We start from the raw sequence: 22,551 nt of genomic DNA, 5'->3' as shown, positions 1-22,551 counted from the left end.
GTGGCTTAGCTTGGGCCTGCTATCCTCCTCGGTGCCCATTCATAACACCTCTCTGTTGTTGATATAACCTGTTCCCATCATATTAATTTCTATACTGTCTGTCTTACCAGTAAAATTCTCTGTAAATAAACCTCCCCTTTTACTGTTGGTCTGCCTGCTCAGTGGTGACATATACCTCTCCTGCACGTTATTACATTTGGCGTAGTTGGCAGGATGTCACACGAAGGCGCGGACGGAGTGGACCAAGCAGTCAGGGAAGGCCCGAAGACTAGCATTTCCCTGGGAGCCATGTTGAATAATCTGCTGAGGTTTACGGGGAACAATGTGATGTTATGGAACTGGACTGAGAGAATTCAGGGGTTACTGCGGATGCACCGCTTAGCACTAGCACTAGAAGCAGAAATAGCATTGATGGCCTTGGAGGGGGAGGCACGGGACTCTGTCATGCATAGACCCCCCAGGAAAGAAATACTCTGGACAAGGTGCTGCGTGTTCTAGAGGAGACACATGGGGACCCCACTGATGTAGGGGAATTACGTATGCGACTGTTCCATCGGGTGCAAAGAGAGGGGGAGACCATGACCCAGTATATGAATTCCCTACAAGAGCTCCACACTACTATTAATAGTATGTGTGACATCAGAAATCTTCATATTAACGTATTGGGGGCCTTTTAGGCCCCCATGCAAATCATATGGAAAAACACACTTATATAACTTTTATAAGTTTATTTTAAAACTGCTAAATAAAATATGATTAGTAAACAAAATTTTAATTATAATTTTTCACCGAAAACACCCCCCCCAATTTTTTTTTCAAAATTTCACACAAACATATGAAAAAACGCACAAAAACGCATAGAAATCTATACCAAACTAGCTGCAGCTACATTTCTATTATGTTTCTTTTCTATTATATTAGTCTTCCAAACAATTTTGACAAGTTATTTTTTCAGAAGGATGTTCTTTGCAGACATTTGCCTTACAAATTGATCAAAATCTCTCAGTTTTCCTTTCTACGTTTCTTGGACACATGAAACGGCGCTTTCTTTTTCTTTCTCCTGGCCCTGGAATCATCTGAAACTGTACGCCACACTGTTTCATTGCTTCTTTAGTTTGCTTTAGCAAGCCTTTCACGCCGCTTTGCTGTATCATGTGAGTCATTACAAGTTCATGACAAAGGTCCTTCAAAAATTGGCGTCTCCTGTCCTTCCTCCGTGCATGGAATTCTGGATGAGTTTTTGTATAAATGATGAATGAATTTAGGGCTGCTACATCAAGCATATTTGAAAAAAGTACTACAGGCCATCGTTTTGTTTGCCTCTTGCATGAATATTCTCCAACCATCTCATCCATTTTGTCTACACCTCCTTTTGTTTTATTGTAATGCAGGATGATTTCTGGTTTTAGTTTTCCGTCATTGCTGTCAATACTGCAATTGTGATGCATGGTACTGAGTAAAATCACTGATTTCTCCTTCTTCGCTTTGTAAGATACCAAAGTCGCTTTGTTATTGAATCCAAAGACACTCTCATAAAGTGCTCGCTGACAATTGTGTTTCAGGGCTTCTGGAATTTCTTGTCAGTTTGGCTTGATAGTACCAACAAGTGTAATAGCTTTTTTGAAGCAGAAAATTGCCTAGTTCAACATTGGTGAAATAATTGTCCATGGTAATGTTTCTACCTGAATTGAATATTGGAACAGCAAGAATTTTGACAATTTCAGACCCCAGATCCTTCTATACTGGTGCACCAACCTCTTTGCCACAGTAGATTACGCCATTTATGCCATAATAATTTGCAGAATCACGCATCCAGAAGATTTTGATTCAATATTTGGCTGGCTTGCTGTGCATGTATTGTATGAACTTGCAGCGTCCTCTGAACGGTACAATTTGCTCATCTACTGTAACATTAGTACTAGGATTGTAAAGTTTGGTGCAATTTTTGATAAATATGTTCCAGATATAATTGATAGGGGCTCATTTGTCTGTTTCAAACCTCAATGCACGTGTTCGCTTATCATCAAATCGAATGAGTCTTCTAATTTCCTCATATCTGTCCACTGACATTGTCGCCTTATAGTGTAGATCAGAAAGTGGGTCCAGAAATAATTCTCGTATTGGAACAGCATATGATTTTTCACTCTCTGCCAGCAGTAAAAGTCCAATGTATGCATAAAGTTCCTCTTTTGAGATATTTTTCCAGAACTTATTTTTTGCAGAAGCGATACGTCTTCCTTCTAGGTTTGGACATAAAAAGACCTCTTCTGCAATATTGTCAGGAAAAAAAAGTACAGAATACGTCTTTAGGGGAAAAGCAACTGGGAATTCCCACAGCTCCTTGAGCCTGTCTCACAATATTATGGATTGCAGTACGTCCGACTAATGTAGGATTACTGTCCCAAAAAACATTCGTTTTGGATGTTCTACTTATCACTTCTTGAGGATCCACGGTATTCACTTCTTCATCATCAGAAGAAGAATCACTTGAGGATGTTTGATTCTCTGGTGGCAGGTACTCGTCATCGGACAAAGATAGTTCACTTTCATCATCACTTTGAAACACAATTGCTTCAATCTCTTGGTCACTCAGACGCTTGGAGGAAGACTGTGCCATTGCTGACTAGATGTTAGCAAACTAAAAGAAAATACAATGAACACAATCAGGGTTGTCCACTCTTTGCTTGTGTGTGACACACTGTAAGTGTAAAGTGCCCCTTAACTCCTCTCACCCTCTCTTACCTTTTATACTTTCTTTAAGGTGTTGTATAATTCTCTGGATGTCTGTAGCTCAATAGCTTTAACCTTTGCAGGCTTCTTAGAATCAGAGAAACTGAAACTGAATCAGACTTCCTCTCAACATCTTATCTTATCTCCGGTCCTTCACAATTAGCTCACAGTGTGTACGTTCCTCATTACTCTCTACACAAAGGCCCCCAATCTGTACAGATGTGGGGGCCTTTGATAATTACAGCTCATTCAAGCTGGAGTTGTTGGCGCTGGTGTGGGCAATGACTGAGAAGCTTGCAGAGTATTTGGCCAGCTCGGAAGTTCACGTGCGTATGGATAACAATCCATTGGCTCACCTCGAAACAGCTAAGCTGGGGGCCTTAGAACAACGCTGGGTAGCACAAATGGCAAAATTTCGGTACAGGATCTCCTACAGGAGAGGAGTGGAGAATACCCATGCTGACACCCTTTCCCAAGTAGATTATCGCCTGCCAGTGCCCGGTCGAGATGAAGAGTTGGAGGCTATAGAGGTTCCAGAGATTGGAGGGACTGCCAGGATGGTGGCAGCGACGCGGGAAACAGTTCAAGAAAGTACACCCGAGAATTTGTTGGAACAACCCCGTGATGAGTGGGTCCCAATACAACAAGAAGATCGAGAGATAGCTCAGCTTAGATGGTGGCTCATAGCCAAACAGGGACTGGCCAGAGTGAGAGGGCGGCGATGTCCCCTGAAATGTTACAAATGTTGCGCCAGTGGGAGCGGCTACAGTTACGGGATGGCATCTTGTACAGAAAAGTTTACCTACAATCTAAACTGAGTTTCGTTTGGCAAACAATCATCCTGGCCAGCGTGTCCTGGCAAGAACCCATGTGTTAACAAGCCTTCATTCTTTTGATGGGACTATTTGAGTTCAACCGCATGCCCTTCGGGCTAGCCAATGCCCTGGGAACATTTCAGCGTCTCATGGAATGGTGTCTGGGCGACTTGAACTTCGAAGCCACCCTGATTTACCTAGACGATATCATCATCTTTGCTCCCACCATTGAAGAACATCTCTGGAGCCTGGAGCAAGTTCTGAGTCGGCTACAAAAGTACGGGTTGAAGGTGAAACCCCAGAAGTGCCACCTCTTCCGAACACAAATCGATTATCTGGGGCATGTTGTTTCTGCCGAGGGAGTGAAGCCCTCGCAGGAGAAAATTGCTGCGGTGTTGGAGTGGCCGACCCCAAAAACCGTGAAGGATGTGCGAGCATTTCTGGGACTCACGGGATACTTCGGGCGCTTTGTGAAGGATTTTACCCGCATCACAAACCCCCTCCTGGAATTGTTGAAAGGAGTAACCTCAGGTGCGAAGAACAGGAACATACACTGGGGAGAGCAACAGGAGAAAGCATTCCAGGCTCTGAAGAAGGCCCTGACTGAGGCCCCGGTGTTGGCCTATGCCAACTTCACGCAGCCGTTTATCTTGCACACTGACGGAAGTCTACCAGGACTCGGGGCAGTACTCTCACAGATGCAGGATGGGAAGGAGCATGTCATCGCATACACCAGTCGCTCCTTACATGACTCAGAAAGAAATCCGGATAATTACAGCTCATTCAAGCTGGAGTTGTTGGCGCTGGTGTGGGCAATGACTGAGAAGCTTGCAGAGTATTTGGCCAGCTCGGAAGTTCACGTGCGTATGGATAACAATCCATTGGCTCACCTCGAAACAGCTAAGCTGGGGGCCTTAGAACAACGCTGGGTAGCACAAATGGCAAAATTTCGGTATTTTCGGTACAGGATGTCCTACAGGAGAGGAGTGGAGAATACCCATGCTGACGCCCTTTCCCAAGTAGATTATCGCCTGCCAGCGCCCGGTCGTGATGAAGAGTTGGAGGCTATAGAGGTTCCAGAGATTGGAGGGACTGCCAGGATGGTGGCAGCGACGCGGGAAACAGTTCAAGAAAGTACACCCGAGAATTTGTTGGAACAACCCCGTGATGAGTGGGTCCCAATACAACAAGAAGATCGAGAGATAGCTCAGCTTAGATGGTGGCTCATAGCCAAACAGGGACTGGCCAGAGTGAGAGGGCGGTGATGTCCCCTGAAATGTTACAAATGTTGCGCCAGTGGGAGCGGCTACAGTTACGGGATGGCATCTTGTACAGAAAAGTTTACCTACAATCTAAACTGACTTTCGTTTGGCAAACAATCATCCCCTTGTCCCTGGTAGAACAGGTGGCTAAGGAAGCGCATGAGAAGGGAGCACACTTCAGGATGAAAAAAACATTCCAATGGCTTCAATGGTTGTTCTATTATCCCCACATGAGAACCGTAGTGGAGAGAGTATGTCAGCAGTGCCGGAATTGTGAACTAGTCAAGCTGCCGGAACAGCGAGCCCCCACAGAAACAGTGAGGTCCTCTGCCCCTTGGAGCTACTGGCCATAGACTACTTGACGATTGGCCCAGCACATCAGGGCTATGAGCATTGCCTTGTGATGATCGACCACTGTTCCAAATTTGCTGTGGTCACGCCCACTCGGGACCAGACTGCCGAGTCTGCGGCCTATGCTCTCTGTAAACATTTCATTCAAGTGTACGGCTGCCCCAAGCGAATCCATTCTGACCAAGGAGCCTGCTTCCTAGGAAAGGTGATGGAAGAGTTACATCAGATGTACAAAATCGATAAGTCTCGAACCACCCCTTACCATCCACAGGGAAATGGAGCTTGTGAGAGATTCAACCGCACCCTGATCCAGATGTTGGGGACACTTGAAGATCAGAAAGCATGCTAGACTGAGTCTGTCTCTGAATTAGCGTGGGCATACAACAACCAGAAACACAGTACCACAGGATTCACGCCCTATTCACTGTTCTTTGGTCGACCCGTGAAGGGACTGACTGAATTGGCACTAGAGCCTGAGGAGGACTACCTATGGACGGAGGTGTACTCCTTGGTTCGAGAACATCGTCGCCGGCTACGGATCATTCAATGGCTGGTCCAGAACCGACTCCATGGACTGGAACTCTCAGGTCACTCCCCAGAATGGGACAGCCCTACGACCAGGGGATCGAGTCTTAGTAAGGGAAAAGCGCCCTGGCAACAAATTGGAGTGTTGGTGGGGAGAAGAGCCCATATAGGGTCAAGCGACGGCTCGGTGGACGGGGACCCATCTATGAAGTTCAACCTGAAACAGGTGAAGAACTCCCCACTCGTACACTACATCGGAATATGCTGCATCCCTGTTTGTCTCGAGACCCTCCATTGGTACCATCTGCCCCAGTGGCTGAACCAGTGATCGTTGCTGAAGACGAATAAGAGGCAAACTCTCTACCCCTTCAGGGAAACCCGGAAACAGGGCTGGTGCCTGAAGCTACGGGAGTAACCGAGGAAACTCCAACTTCCACTTTTCCGATGGCTGATTCCACAACCTCCACTGATCCGAGACGTTCTGAACGAACGGCAGGTGTGCCCACCAGACGCTACATCCAGGACAAATTCATCTGGCAGCAAATTGTTCGAGGTCTGGACGATTGTCAGCAGGAACTCCAGAAACTCTCGCCCGTGGAATGGCGAGCTCACAGAGAGGGGGAATGTAAGGGGGTGAAGCACCGAAGGAGCCGAGGGGGAGTTGCCTTCCCAGCTCCGTTCCCGGAACCATTGAGCAGGGTGTTAGGTTCCCGGGGGGCACTTTAGGAGACTGCACTGAAGCCAGGAACAGGAAGAGGAAAGTACTGGGAGCAGGAAAACTGCACACGCTTTCCTCAGAGCAGCGCAGAGACCTGAGAGAAGAGGACGCTGATGCAGGAGGTGTGAGGACACAGGTACAGCTGCTGGAGTCAGAGAGACCGCGGGCACAGGCGGTGGTTAGTGAGTACATGAAGCCTGGTACTGCACTGTCAGGATGGGTGCTGACTCCCCTCCTTGATGAGACGTCGCCCCACAGAGAGACGGTGTACCACGACCAGACGTTTCCCCGCAGAGAGACCGGGTTAACTGCTGAGACAATACCCTGTGACCAAGGGGCATTCAGTAACGGGACAGTGACCTGTACAGACTGTATTACGTACAGGGTTGCAGTGAATGGTGTGTGAAGGCAGAGCCCCTGACCTCGGTGGGAGAACACCGCTGCCAAAGCAGAGAGAAGGACTTGGAGCAAAGGGGAATATCGTCAGCCCCAGACCCCTTTGGCTCCTGCATTAATCCCTCATACCACAGCTGGACTACATTAAGGGCCCCAGAGACAGAGGGCAGCAAGCATCGCTGGTGCCTCAGTGCCAACGTTGTACAAGAGTGATCCCTGCAATCAAGACCCCCTGTGGACTGATAATTTTGTCTTATTGGAAATAACCTTTAATGCTGTTTGCATACCGTATATATGACTCTCTGTTGTTGATATAACCTGTTCCCATCATATTCACTTCTATACTGTCTGTTTTACCAGTATAATTCCCTGTAAATAAACCTCCCCTTTTACTGTTGGTCCGCCTGCTCCGTGGTGACATATACAGTACCTCTCCTGCACGTTATTACACTTGCTAGAAAATTACTGCAGGTATTTGAAAATACAAATAAAGTGAATTTAAATCTTCTTGAAATAAACATATAGCTGTCCTAAAATAAAAATAAAAAAGGAAAAATGTAAGCGCAAAGCAAATGGACTTGTGGATATTTTTCTCAAGCCAATGTTCTATATCTATTTTTAGGTATTGAAAAGGTGGACTTCATCTTCAAATCTTGGGGGAAAAACTCGCCGTAGTGATTCATAATTAAGTTCAATAGGAATGAGCTGTATATATTCCTACACAATGAACTTCTAGTGGCAGCTGCAGAGAGACATCACACTGGATCACCAGAGACTCCGCTGGGGTAGCTCGGTTCTTATGTTTGACGATTCTTTACAGTAAGAAAGGTGTAGCAATCTGTGTTTTCAACTCAATATATTGCCATCTGGAGAGTTTGATTTTGAAATTGATTTTATTAGTTCCATGCTGTTCAATGCTATTATTATGAAACCGACCGTGACAATATTGACTAGCTTGTGATATTTTGGAGCAGAAAAATAAGAATGTTCAAGACCTTCTTAAAATTGCTTGCATAACAACTCTACTTTAGTAATCTTGAAATTAAAAGAAAACATTTCAGAATGCTTCCTTTCACAGTCCACCTTGGGTGATTTTATGGTTTTAATATTGGCCGCTAATCACACTTTAAGTTTCAATAGTAGTGTTATAAGATCTAAGATACAAGCAAACAGGATGTATTTGATGCAAATTTTCATTTCTTGCAACATGAAGGGTGAAATACATGGCAAAATCTGCAGCAAAAATGTGTCAGACATGCTTGAAACACAGGGCTGTGAATTTGAGGTTATTTCCGATGCAAGTTACATCTTGTTTTGATCAGTATATTCCGTATACTTTGTAGTCTATGAAATTGGTTAACCACTAATCCTCACATGTACACTGCATATACATAAATTGCAAACGTGACCTGATGTGTATTCTAACATGGTGTATACATAAAGACAGGGCAAAGTGTTACATTTACCTAGGCAGATAAATCCAGTGGTGCAAACCCCTCCACGCGCACACACACACACACACACACACACACACACACACACACACACACACACACACACACACACACCAAAGCAAAGGAATGGCTCAGAGACTAAGGTAACAGGACTCCTAAGGGTATGTGCACACGTTGTGAATTTTGATGCGTTTCCGCAGCATTTTTGGAAGCGTGGAATTGCATCAAATCCGCAGTGTAGAGTGCACACAATGTTAATCAATGGGAAATCCAAAAACGTGCACATGCTGCGGAAAAAAACGTGTGGATTCGCAGCGTTTTATTTTCTGCAGCATGTTAATTCTTTGTGCAGATCTGCAGCGTTTCTGCACCCATTGTCTTGCATTGAGTTAGGCACATCCACAGCAAAGCCGCAGATGTAAAAAAGATCTGTAGTCTTGTTGTGGATGTGGGTGCGAGAAACGCTGCGGAACGGGAGGAGGGAAGTGTGTGAGCGGAGTGTGTGCGGTGACTGTGTGCGTGTCTGTGTGCGGGCGGGGTCTGCGGGGCTGTGTGTGCGAGTCTGTGTGTGTGAATGTGTGTGTATGTGCTGTGTGCGGGTTTGTTTAGGCATCCATTGTCTGATGGGATTACTGCTCCCATCCGGCAATGAATGCTCACAATGACAGCATTGCCGCTGATGGGAAAGTAGTCCCATTAGACAATGCCTGTGATCTGTAGTAGAAAAAAAAAACATACAGAACATACATGACATACATATAACATACAGAACATACATATAACATACAACACATAACATAGACTACATAAGAAAAGATAATCCATTAATCGTCCCACCATGGGGAAATTCAGAGCATTACAGCAGCAAGGCAGGAACAAGTACAGATACAGATGCATAAAGGCATTACATTGACAGTAGGTAGGTACATATACGAAAAAAAGATATAACCGGACTATCACAACTTTGGATCTATCAGTTCACTGTTTGGGTCGTTCTCTGTTTTGGACAGTGCTGGTTATACAGCCTAACTGCAGCAGGAAGGAAGGACTTTCGATAGCGCTCCCTCTCACATTTAGGATGAAGTAGCCGGTCACTGACAGTACTGCACATCTTTGTCATGGTCTCATGCATGGGATGGAAATCATTCTGCACCATGTAGCTCACCTTGGCCAGTATCCTCCTGTCGCCTACTTCCTGATCTGGATCAAGGGGGCATCCCAGGACAGAGCTGGCCCTTCTAATCAGTTTGTCCAGCCTATTCCTGTCCCTGGTTGATATGCCACTACCCCAGCACGCCACACCAAAGTAGATGACTGATGCCACAACAGAGTTGAAGAAGGATGCAAGGCGTGCCCCCCTAACTCCGAAGGCTCTCAGCCTTCTGAGCAGATAAAGCCTACTGTGGCCCTTCCTGTACACTGCATCCAAGTGATGGGCCCAGTCAAGCTTATTATTGAGGATCACACCAAGGTACTTATAGGTGTCGACTATCTCAATGTCATTTCCCTGAATGTTCACCACTACTGGTGGATTTTTTCCCTTCCCGGAATTAATCCTAAGGTGGTTCCTCTGACACCACTCCACAAAAGCTTGGCTAGTATCGCTGTACTCTCTTTCATCTCCTCCTGTGATGAGGCCTACTATTGCAGAGTCATCAGAATACTTCTGCAAGTAGCAGCTAGATGAGTTGCACTTAAAATCCGCAGTGTACAGTGTGAAGAGAAAAGGGGCAAGAACTGTACCTTGAGGTGCCCCTGTATTGCAGATCACCGTGTCTGACACACTGTCCCGAACCTTTACAAACTGAGGTCGGTTCGTGAGGTAGTTAAGGATCCAGGTGGAGAGTTGGAGGTCCTGGCTTACCAATCACGTAGTTCCCGAAGCCCTCGTCCCCTTTAATAAGAAAATAAAATAAAAAACAACTTATACTTACCTTTCTGCTATAGTCCAGTTATTAACGGATGTCCCACGACGATCTCCGGTGTAGAACACTGACATCGGGTGATGTCAGAGCCCTACACAGCCTCCGGCATGCACTGACGGTGGAGGTAACCCTCCGCGGTGTATATCCCTCTGCCACTGCCGAGAGAGAGGGGTCATTCAGTTCATTCTCTCACCGGCAATGCTGTGTGAGAAAATTCCCACGCAGCATTGCCATAAAGTAAAAGTATGAACTCACTTGACCTCTTCAGTGATGCACTGTAGGAGGATTATCTCCTGTCAGTGTATCACTAGGAGGCCCTATAGAGCAGTGACATCATCTGATGTCACTGTTCTATAGGGGAGATCGTTATTAATTGGATTGCGTTGGACAGGAAGTATACCATTAGTTTATTATTTTACATTTTTTGCAGGAGATCAAGGGCGTCACATGGATTTTAGGTGTGCAATAAAGATTGAAAACCATGTAGTATTTTATTTCATTAAAATACTTTATTCTTATGTGTGTGTTTTATTAACCCTTTCATACTTTAAGATTAATAATGGATAGGGTCCTTATTGACGCCTCTCCTTTATTAACCGGGCTTAATGTCACCTTACAATAGCAAGGTAACATTAACCTCTTATTACCCCATATGCCACCGCTACACAAAATTGGGAAGAGAGAGGCTAAGTGCCGGAATTGGTGCATCTTAGAGATGCGCCATTTCTGGGGCGGCTGCGGGCTGGTGTTTGTACCTGGGGGGCCAATATCCATGGCCCCTTCCTAGGCTATGAATATCAGCCCGCATTTTTTTTTCCATTTTTTAAAAAATTAAACAGATATTGCGTTTAAGGCTGGGGTCACACTTGCGAGAAACTCGTATGAATCTTGCACCTCAATACTCGGCACTGCCGCCGGCACTCGGGACCGGAGTGTGCAGCCGCATGTATTTCTGTGCAGCTGAATGCTCCTGTCCATGTGTATTGAGGTGCGAGACTCGTGCGAGTTTCTCGCAAGTGTGACCCCGGCCTAACACAGATTTTTTCTATCTATTGATAGATCTATCTATTGATAGATCTATCTATTTCATTCTTTATATTTATTGTCTATCTATAGATATCCACAATTCCAAAGGAAAAAAGAAGACAGCTACACTACTACTGAATCAGTGTGCCACAGGTGTAATAAACGATTGCAGGCTATACCTTTAGGATCCCAGGTGCTCCTCTAGAAGAAACATCATACTGAATTCCATAGAAAAAAAGAAAACGGATAGCACTCACAGATCCCTAAAAAATTCCATACTTTATTCAAAAGCAATTAAAACGTCATGGCCGGGAGAGTGAGGACAGGAATGTGCAGATGCAGGTGCTGTGTGTTGTGAGTTCATTTTCCCCTCCGTCACTGAGGCCTGGTGAACTCCCTATTCTAGTGAAGGAAGGTAGTGAGCCTGATTATCAGACACCTGGGACTAATGAAGACGATTGGCTGAGTGGAGTCACTGACTGGATTTAAGGCAGCCTACTCCCTTTCTGCCCTGCGGGTGATTTCTCTGTGGACTCTTGGACACCAGTCTGATTCCTGCTCTCCTAAAGCTAAGTTTTCTGTTTTGCCTTTTTGCATCTAAGATTTGTTTTTGTTTTTCTTGCTTTTTGGATTCTGCCACTCCCTGCTGGAGTGTGCAGTGTTCCGTGAGCTCTGTCTTCTGAAGGTACCTGAGTGCTGATTTAGTTTTTGAAGCTTAGTTGCTTCAGGGCCATTTTTATATCACCTTGTTGGCTTTTGACGGGATTGACCCATAGAAGCGCTGTTCAGCGCGAAACGGCTGTCGTCAGTACCTGCATCTGCACACTCCTGTCCCCACTCTCCCGGCCATAAGGTTTGAATAAAGTATGGAATTATCTATCTATCTATCTATCTATATATATATATATATATATATATATATATCTATTGATATATCTATCAATAGATAGATATATCTATACATATATCTATCTATCTATCTATCTATCCAACTACCTGTCTATCTGTGTGTGGGTTGGACAAATGTAAAAGAGGAGGTTTTGACCAGAAATTACATAAAAAATCTTTTCTTTTGTTAAATAACATATCGTTATTTAGCTTACAAAAGCGCATACAATCCGCTTGAAAAAACGCATGCAAATCCGCATTAAAAACGCGTAGATTTTTACCTGCGTTTTCTGCCAAGAGGCACAGATTCTGTGCAGAAAATTCTGCATGCAAATCTGTAACGTGTGCACATACCCTATTACACCTCCTCTCTCCACCTCCGATTGGTCAAGTAGCAAACTCTGATGACCACTTCCACTAGAATAACCCTTTTCACAAAAAAAGTCATCACAAGTAAAAACAAAGTGGTGTACTTTAGGGATGGTACTTAACAGGGAATGCAATGTCAAAGTTTGATACACAATCATTTTTTGCAGATCATTTACACAATACAAAAGAAAAATAGCAATGTTTATCCCTGACGTCCTATATTTTAATTGTAAAACCCAAGGATAGTTACTAAAACTAATGAAGAGTAACTATAATCTGAGCTGTTTGGTTTTAATTAACCCCTTTACTCCCAAGGGTGTTTTGCATGTTAATGCCTGGGATCATTTTTACAATTCTGACCACTTTCCCTTTAATAACTCTGAAACGCTTCCATGGATCCTGGTGATTCTGACAATGTTTTCTCATGACATACTGTAGTTCATATTAGTGGTAAAATTTGATTCAAATAACTTGTGTTTATTTGTGAAAAAAACTGAAATTTGGCGAAATTTTTGAAAATTTCCCAATTTTCCAAATTTGAATTTTTATGCTCTTAAATCACAGAGATATGGCACTCAAAAAACTTAAGAAGTAACATTTTCCACATGTTTAATTTACATCAGCACAATTTGGGAACCAAAATTTTTTTTGTTAGGAAGTTATAAGGGTTAAAAGTTGACCAGCGATTTCTCATTTTTACAACACCATTTTATTTTTACGGACCACATCACATTTGAAGTCACTTTGAGGGGTCTATATGATAGAAAATACCCAAAAGTGACAACATTCTAAAAACTGCACCCCTCAAAGTGCTCAAAACCAGATTCAAGAAGTTTATTAACCCTTCAGGTGCTTCAACAGGAATTTTTTGAATGTTTAAAAAAAAATGAACATTTAACTTTTTTTCACCAAAAAAATTACTTCAGGTTCAATTTTTTTATTTTACCAAGGGTAACAGGAAAAATTGGACTGGAAAAGTTATTGCGCAATTTTTCCTGAGTATGCCAATACCTGATCTGTGGGGGTAACCACTGTTTGGGTGCATGGCAGAGCTCGGAAGGGAAGGATCACCGTTTGACTTTTTCACTGCAAAATTGGCTGGAATTCAGATCGGATGCCATGTCAAGTTTGGCGAGCTCCTGATGTGCCTAAACAGTGGAAACCCCCCACAAGTGACCCCATTTTGGAAACTAGACCCCCCCAAGGAACTTATCTAGATATGTGGTGAGAACTTTGAACCCCCAAGGGATTCACAGAAGTTTATAACGTACAGCCATACAATTAAAAAATCATATTTTTTCCACAAAAACGGTCTTTTCACCCCCAATTTTTATTTTCCCAAGAGTAACAGGACTCAAAAGTCATTGTGCAATTTGTCCTGAGTACGCTGATACCCCAAATGTTGGGGGTAAACCACTATTTGGGCGCATGGCAGAGCTCGGAAGGGAAGCAGCGCCATTTGACTTTTTTGGCTGGAATTGAGATCTGACGCCATGTTGCGTTTGGAAAGCCCCTGATGTGCCAAAACAGTGGAAACCCCCCAATTCTAACTCCAACCCTAACCCCAACACAACTCTAGCCCTAACCCTAGCCCTAACCTTAGACCTAACCCTAACCCTAGCCCTAATGGGAAAATGGAAATAAATACATTTTTTAAATTTTATTATTTTTCCCTAACTAAGGGGGTGATAACGGGGGGTTTGATTTACTATTTATGGTGGGTTTTTATTTTTGGCAGCTGTCGCACGCTAAAAGACTCTTTTTATTGCAAAAATAGTTTATGCATCACCACATTTTGAGAGCTATAATTTTTCCATATTTTGACCCACCGAGTCATGTGAGGTCTTATTTTTTGCGGGACGAGTTGAAGTTTTTATTGGTACCATTTTCAGGCACGTGACATTTTTTGATCGCTTTTTATTCCGATTTTTGTGACGCAGAATGAACAAAAAACAGCGTTTCATGAATTTCTTTTGGGGGGGTGCGTTTACACCGTTCCACGTGCGGTAAAATTGATAAAGCGGTTTTATTCTTTGGATCAGTACAGTTACAGCGATACCTCATTTATGACTTTTTTTATGTTTTGGCGCTTTTATGCAATGAAAACAATTTTATGTAAAAAATAATTATTTTTGCATCGCTTTATTCTGCGAGCTATAACTTTTTTTTTTTCGCTGATGACGCTGTGTGGCGGCTCGTTTTTTGCAGGACAAAATGACGTTTTCAGCTGCACAATGGTTATTTATATCCTTCTTTTTGATTGCGCGTTATTGCACTTTTTGTTTGGCGGTATGTTGATAAAGCTTTATTTTTTGCTTCGTTTTTTATTTTTTAAGGGGTTCAATAAAGGGGTTAACTAGTGGGACAGTTTTATAGGGCGGGTCATTACGGATGTGGTGATACCAAATATGTGTACTTTTATTGCTTTGCTTTTTTTTTTTAAAAAATGAATTTATTAGGGAATATTTTTTTTTTAATTTATTTAGCGATTTTTTATAAATTATTTTAACACTTTTTTTAACTTTATTACATTGTCCCAGAGGGGACATAACTGTCATGTGACAGAACGCTGCTACCCTTAAACCTACCCTTGTATTATAATGTAATGTATGTGTGCCATACAATTTTTCTGATGCATCCCTTTTGTGTCGTACCACCCTGCGATAATACACTCATTTTTTAATGTGTTTGTACTATGGTATATGTATTTTTCTATAAAGTGAGATTTTATATTTAAAAGACAGTTTTGTCTAGATTTATTTTGGGGCGTACAGACTCCAGTTTTTCTTGTAGGTTTATCATGTGAGGATCCGCCAAAAGTTGCTGTCCGTCACCATCCTCAAAAATTTCAAAACGGAGCTTGTAACGTTTTTTTCTCTGGCGGATCCTGCAAACACTGATTTAACCCGAATTTCTTTCTGGGTGCCGGACAAAAAAAAAAAAATTCTCATTCTCTCTCTCTCTCTCTCTCTCTCTCTCTCTCTCTCTCCCCCCCCCCTTCCCGGCCAGCGATTCCTTTAAATTTCTTCATTTTCAGGATCCGTCTGAAAACGGATCATGTGCCATCCATTCACATCAGTTGAGAACGGATCCGCTTGTCCGCCTTTTTGGCGGATTATAACTGATCCAAAAAACTGAAGTGTGAAAGAGGCCTTACCAGAACCATCATCAGAACATGAATATAGGAATATGATGCCCAAATCATCATCTGCAAAAAATTACCAGAACCAGAGCCATCATTAATACATGAATATGGTGCAAACATCATAAATAAATATGTCTACAGAACCACCATTTGTACATGAATATTTGACCAGAACCACCATCAGTACATGAATGCATCATTAGATTTGCCATCAGTACATAAATACATCAACAGACCCACCATCATTACTTGACTGCATCACCAGAACCACCATCAGTAAATTAAATTAGTACATCACCAGAACTTGAATCAGTATATGAATATATTTCCAAAACCAAAAATGGTAAGGAGATATTGGGAGTTGTTATAAACCCCCATCTTCAGACTACGGACCAAACAGGAACCACAGTACTGATAAGAATTTGTCAGTATCACAAATAACTATTTACATCCAGGTACCTTATAGATTGCATTTTCTCTGGAGCTATCTCTTTCCTTTCATCTCCATCTTGTCTAGATGCCATGATACAGTATACTTGGTAGGAAATGTGGATTAAATCCACGCTGCCACGACAATAAGGTTCCAGATGAAAAGTAGTGGTTTGTTCAACACGTTTCAGAGTTCCAGTGACCCCTTCTTCAGATAATTTGTGAAGAAGTTTTGGAACGGTCAAACCAGAGCCCAGACCTGAATACAATTAAAAACCTGTGGTTGACCTTAAGAGGGTGCTGTACACAGGAGATGACCTCAAACTCTGATAGATTGGGAGCTACTGCAAGAGGGCAAAGATTGCCAATTCTAGATGTGTCATGCCGATAGACTCCAAACCAAAAAGAATGAATGATGTCATAAATGCAAAAGGTACTTAAAAAGTATTTGTTTTAAGGTTGTACATATTTATGTCGCTACATTAACTGTAAAGGTATCTCTTTATCCTGTACTAAATTTCCTATAAAAGAAGAAGACTATAACTGAATAAATACATTAAGTGAAATAAAATGTATATAAATGAACCGCTCAAGACAAATTGATGTTATACAAGAGGAAAAAGGAAATGTATTAAGATATTAATATAGGTGCAGTGGGCAAATAAGCTCACAGTTTGACATGCTGAAATTTTAATGTTGCATGGTTAGTCTGGTTTCCATTGATTATTGAGGGCAGCAAGCCCCCTCAGAGAACTCAGTCTGGGAAATTTTATAGCCTCATTTACTTGTACTGCTTGGGAACATTAGCGTCGTTGTTGCAGAACCCATGCTGAGCTTCACCATGACATCTTCTTTATTACTGACGTTGTGAGCACCTGAATATTTGGAAAAACTTTCATTTCATTCACTGTAATGTTTGTCATTGTGGTCCGGGTCAGATATGACAGTTTCTTTGCATTTTTTAGAGGTTTTTTAGCATACAGTTCAAAAGAAAACTGCAATTCCAAGATGCCAGCTGTGAGTGAATAGGGAAATGTTCATTAATGTGAAAATGGAAAACGTTTCAAATGTGAACTCGAGGAATAAAGATAAAAAGAATCAGACCCGATGTGCACTTTCTACGACTTGTGATTGCCATTCTTATTTGATTAAATAAAAATATTGAGAAATACTAAGGAGTGCTTAGACAGATGTCCTAATTTTGAGTGTTCTTTGGTGGTCATCGCATTTTTGCTTATCCAAAAGGTAAATCCATTGGAAATCTGTTACTAAAAGCTGATTTAAGACCAAAGAAGGCTTTCAGAAGAGCAATTCTTTTAACTCGGAAGAAGGGCATATTTGCCTGTCTCAGCTGTCAGTATTAGATTAAGATAAAATACTGTTTTTAGGCAATTTTACAAGTGTCACCAAGAACAACGTACACTTTATAAAATGCAATAGTGTAAGATTATACAGTATATAGGACAAACATACAGATCTATTAGTATAAGAGTGAATGAACATAGAGCTACAATCTGATTGTTTAAACCACTGATAGAGAGAGATAGGCCGGGGTCACACTTGCAACTGCAATGAGAGAAACTTAAGGGGGTTTTACACTAAGCAATATCGCTAGCAATATTGCTAAATCGTCACTGGTTTTGTGACGTTATAGCGATATTGCTAGCGATATCGCTATGTGTGATACTTACCAGCGACCGGCTCCCCCGCTGTCCATCGCTGATCGCGCGAGAATGTCCGGCTCCATTTCTCGTCGGGCGCTTCCTGCTGAGACTTCCTGCTGTGACGTCCAACAACGCGTGGAGGCGGGCGGGAGGACGCAGGATCGCTGTGTGTGAAAGGTAAGTATCGTGCGCTGCGTCGCTGCTGCATCGCTGTGAGATCTTTCTGTATGAAAGCTCACTAGCGATCATTTAGCGATGCACCAGGGATCCTGACCGGGTCGGATTGCTGGTTGGATCGCTGGTGCATCGCTAAATGTAAAAGGGCCTTTACGCAAGTCTCTTGCCTCAATACCCGCACTGCTGCCGACACTCGTGGCCGGTGTGTTTGGCTGCATGTATTTCTATGCAGCTGAACGCTCCAGTCCCAAGTGCCGGCGGCCGTGCCGGGTATTGAGGCAAGAGACTTGCGTGAGTTTCTCTCATTGCAGTTGCAAGTGTGACCCTGGCCTAAGGCTGGAGACACTCTAGTGATTTTAAGATTGGACCCATTTTGATGCAGGAGAGTCAGACAAGTGTAATGCAAGTGTCATGAGCATGTCATGCGTTTTTTTATGCGAGTACAATCCGATTTTTCCCACCTAGCATCTGATTTAGGCCATGTGCACACATTGAGTATTTGGTGAGTATTTTAAAGCCAAAGCCAGGACTGGAACGGTCAGAGGAAAAGCATAATAGAAACATTTGCACAACTTCTGCCTTTTTCACCCACTCCTGGTTTTGGCTTACAAATACATAGGTAAAAAACTCACCAAATACTGAATGTGTGCATATGGCCTTACATCCAAATGCAGTGTGATTACTATTTGATTGCAATACAATTTTAACATGAGCTTTTACATACAGCAATTCTCTATGTCATTTACACATCATTTTCGTCAAAACACACACATATATATATATATATATATATATATATATATATATACATGTATTAGCTGAAGAGCCCGGCGTTGCCTGGGCATAGTAACCAACTGTGGTTAGTTATAACAAATTATAATGATTATATTGCACATAAAAACATTTCACATCATATATTCAACACTACAGATTTGCAACACAAATTAACTAAACGATTACCCAAGTATTGATAGTATTTTATTTTCAACCCATTCAAGGGCCTTTTGATAAACAACATGTGTATCTATGTATCAAACCCTATCCTGTGTGATAATGTCTGCTGAGCTGTGTACCTAATCCTCTCCTGTGTGATACTGACTGCTGAGCTGTTTATCTAAACCTATCGTGTGTTACTGACTGGTCAGCCATGTATCTAATCCTATCCTGTGTGATACCATCTGCAGAGCCATGTATCTAATCCTATCCTGTGTGATACTGACTGCTGAGCTGTGTACCTAATCCTCTCCTGTGTGATACTGACTGCTGAGCTGTTTATCTAATCCTATCGTGTGTTACTGACTGCTCAGCCATGTATCTAATCCTATCCTGTGTGATACCATCTGCAGAGCCATGTATCTAATCCTATCCTGTGTGATACTGACTGCAGAGCCGTGTATCTAATCCTATTCTGTGTGATACTATCTGCTGAGCCGTGTATCTAATACTATTCTGTGTGATACTTTGTGCTGAGCTGTGTATCTATTCCTATCCTGTGTGATACTGACTGCTGACGTGTATCTAATCCTATCCTGTGTGATACTGTGTGCTGAGCTGTGTATCTAATCCTATCTTGTGTGATACCGTCTGCTGAGCTGTGTATCTAATCCTATCCTATGTGATACTGACTGCTGAGCCATGTGTCTAATCCTCTCCTGTGTGATACTGACTGCTGAGCTGTGTATCTAATCCTAGGCTGTGTGATACTGACTGCTGAGCCGTTTATCTCTTCCTATCCTGTGTGATACTGACTGCTGAGCAGTGTATCTAATCCTATCCTGTGTGATACCGTCTGCTGAGCTGTGTATCTAACCCTATCCTGTGTGATACTGACTGCTGAGCCGTGTACCTCATCCTATCATGTGTGTTATTGACTGGTCAGCCATGTATCTATTCCTATTCTGTGTGATACTATCTGCTGAGCCGTGTATCTAATACTATTCTGTGTGATACTTTGTGCTGAGCTGTGTATCTAATCCTATCCTGTGTGATACTGTCTGCTGAGCCGTGTATCTATTCCTATCCTGTGTGATACTGCTGCTGAGCTGTGTATCTAATACTATCCTGTGTGATACCGTCTGCTGAGCTGTGTATCTAATCCTATCCTGTGTGATACTGACTGCTGAGCCATGTGTCTAATCCTCTCCTGTGTGATACTGACTGCTGAGCTGTGTATCTAATCCTAGGCTGTGTGATACTGACTACTGAGCCGTGTATCTAATTCTATTCTGTGTGATACTATCTGCTGAGCCGTGTATCTAATACTATTCTGTGTGATACTTTGTGCTGAGATGTGTATCTAATCCTATCCTGTGTGATACTGTCTGCTGAGCCTTGTATCTATTCCTATCCAGTGTGATACTGCTGCTGAGCTGTGTATCTAATACTATCCTGTGTGATACCGTCTGCTGAGCTGTGTATCTAATCCTATCCTGTGTGATACTGACTGCTGAGCCATGTGTCTAATCCTCTCCTGTGTGATACTGACTGCTGAGCTGTGTATCTAATCCTAGGCTGTGTGATACTGACTACTGAGCCGTGTATCTAATTCTATTCTGTGTGATACTATCTGCTGAGCCGTGTATCTAATACTATTCTGTGTGATACTTTGTGCTGAGATGTGTATCTAATCCTATCCTGTGTGATACTGTCTGCTGAGCCGTGTATCTATTCCTATCCTGTGTGATACTGACTGCTGAGCTGTGTATCTAATCCTATCCTGTGTGATACTGACTGCTGAGCAGTGTATATAATCCTATCCTGTGTGATACCATCTGCTGAGCCGTGTATCTAATCCTATTCTGTGTGATACTATCTGCTGAGCCGTGTATCTAATACTATTCTGTGTGATACTTTGTGCTGAGCTCTGTATCTAATCCTATCCTGTGTGATACTGTCTGCTGAGCCGTGTATCTAACCCTATCCTGTGTGATACTGACTGCTGAGCCATGTAACTCATCCTATCATGTGTGTTACTGACTGCTCAGCCATGTATCTAATCCTATCCTGTATGATACCATCTGCAGAGCCATGTATCTAATCCTATCCTGTGTGATACTGACTGCTGAGCCATGTATCTAATCCTATCCTGTGTGATACTGACTGCTGAGCAGTGTATATAATCCTATCCTGTGTGATACCATCTGCTGAGCCGTGTATCTAATCCTATTCTGTGTGATACTATCTGCTGAGCCGTGTATCTAATACTATTCTGTGTGATACTTTGTGCTGAGCTGTGTATCTAATCCTATCCTGTGTGATACTGTCTGCTGAGCCGTGTATCTATTCCTATCCTGTGTGATACTGACTGCTGAGCTGTGTATCTAATCCTATCCTGTGTGATACCGTCTGCTGAGCTGTGTATCTAATCCTATCCTGTGTGATACTGTCTGCTGAGCCGTGTATCTATTCCTATCCTGTGTGATACTGCTGCTGAGCTGTGTATCTAATACTATCCTGTGTGATACCGTCTGCTGAGCTGTGTATCTAATCCTATCCTGTGTGATACTGACTGCTGAGCCATGTGTCTAATCCTCTCCTGTGTGATACTGACTGCTGAGCTGTGTATCTAATCCTAGGCTGTGTGATACTGACTACTGAGCCGTGTATCTAATTCTATTCTGTGTGATACTATCTGCTGAGCCGTGTATCTAATACTATTCTGTGTGATACTTTGTGCTGAGATGTGTATCTAATCCTATCCTGTGTGATACTGTCTGCTGAGCCGTGTATCTATTCCTATCCTGTGTGATACTGACTGCTGAGCTGTGTATCTAATCCTATCCTGTGTGATACTGACTGCTGAGCAGTGTATATAATCCTATCCTGTGTGATACCATCTGCTGAGCCGTGTATCTAATCCTAGGCTGTGTGATACTAACTGCTGAGCCGTGTATCTATTCCTATCCTGTGTGATACTGACTGCTGAGCAGTGTATCTAATCCTATCCTGTGTGATACCATCTGCTGAGCTGTGTATCTAACTCTATCCTGTGTGATACTGACTGCTGAGCCGTGTACCTCATCCTATCATGTGTGTTACTGACTGCTCAGCTGTGTATCTAATCCTATCCTGTGTGATACTGACTGCTGAGCCGTGTATCTAATCCTATCCTGTGTGATACTGACTGCTGAGCTGAGTATCTAATCCTATTCTGTGTGATACTGACTGCTGAGCTGTGTATCTAATCCTATTCTGTGTGATACTGTGTGCTGAGCTGTGTATCTAATCCTATCCTATGTGATATTGTCTGCTGAGCCGTGTATCTATTCCTATCCTGTGTGATACTGACTGCTGAGCTGTGTATCTAATCCTATCCTGTGTGATACTGACTGCTGAGCCCTGTATCTAATCCTATCCTGTGTGATACTGACTGCTGAGCTGTGTATCTAATCCTATTCTGTGTGATACTGTGTGCTGAGCTGTGCATCTAATCCTATCCTATGTGATATTGTCTGCTGAGCCGTGTATCTATTCCTATCCTGTATGATACTGACTGCTGAGCTGTGTATCTAATCCTATCCTGTGTGATACTGTGTGCTGAGCTGTGTATCTAATCCTATCCTGTGTGATACTGTCTGCTGAGCCGTGTATCTATTTCTATCCTGTGTGATACTGACTGCTGAGCTGTGTATCTAATCCTATCCTGTGTGATACTGACTGCTGAGCTGTGTATCTAAT

This window comes from Dendrobates tinctorius, unplaced genomic scaffold (genome assembly GCF_039654945.1).
Source record: "Dendrobates tinctorius isolate UK_male_01 unplaced genomic scaffold, ASM3965494v1 ptg000103l, whole genome shotgun sequence".
Classification (NCBI taxonomy): Eukaryota; Metazoa; Chordata; class Amphibia; order Anura; family Dendrobatidae; genus Dendrobates; species Dendrobates tinctorius.
This window is presented reverse-complemented; position numbering follows the sequence as displayed.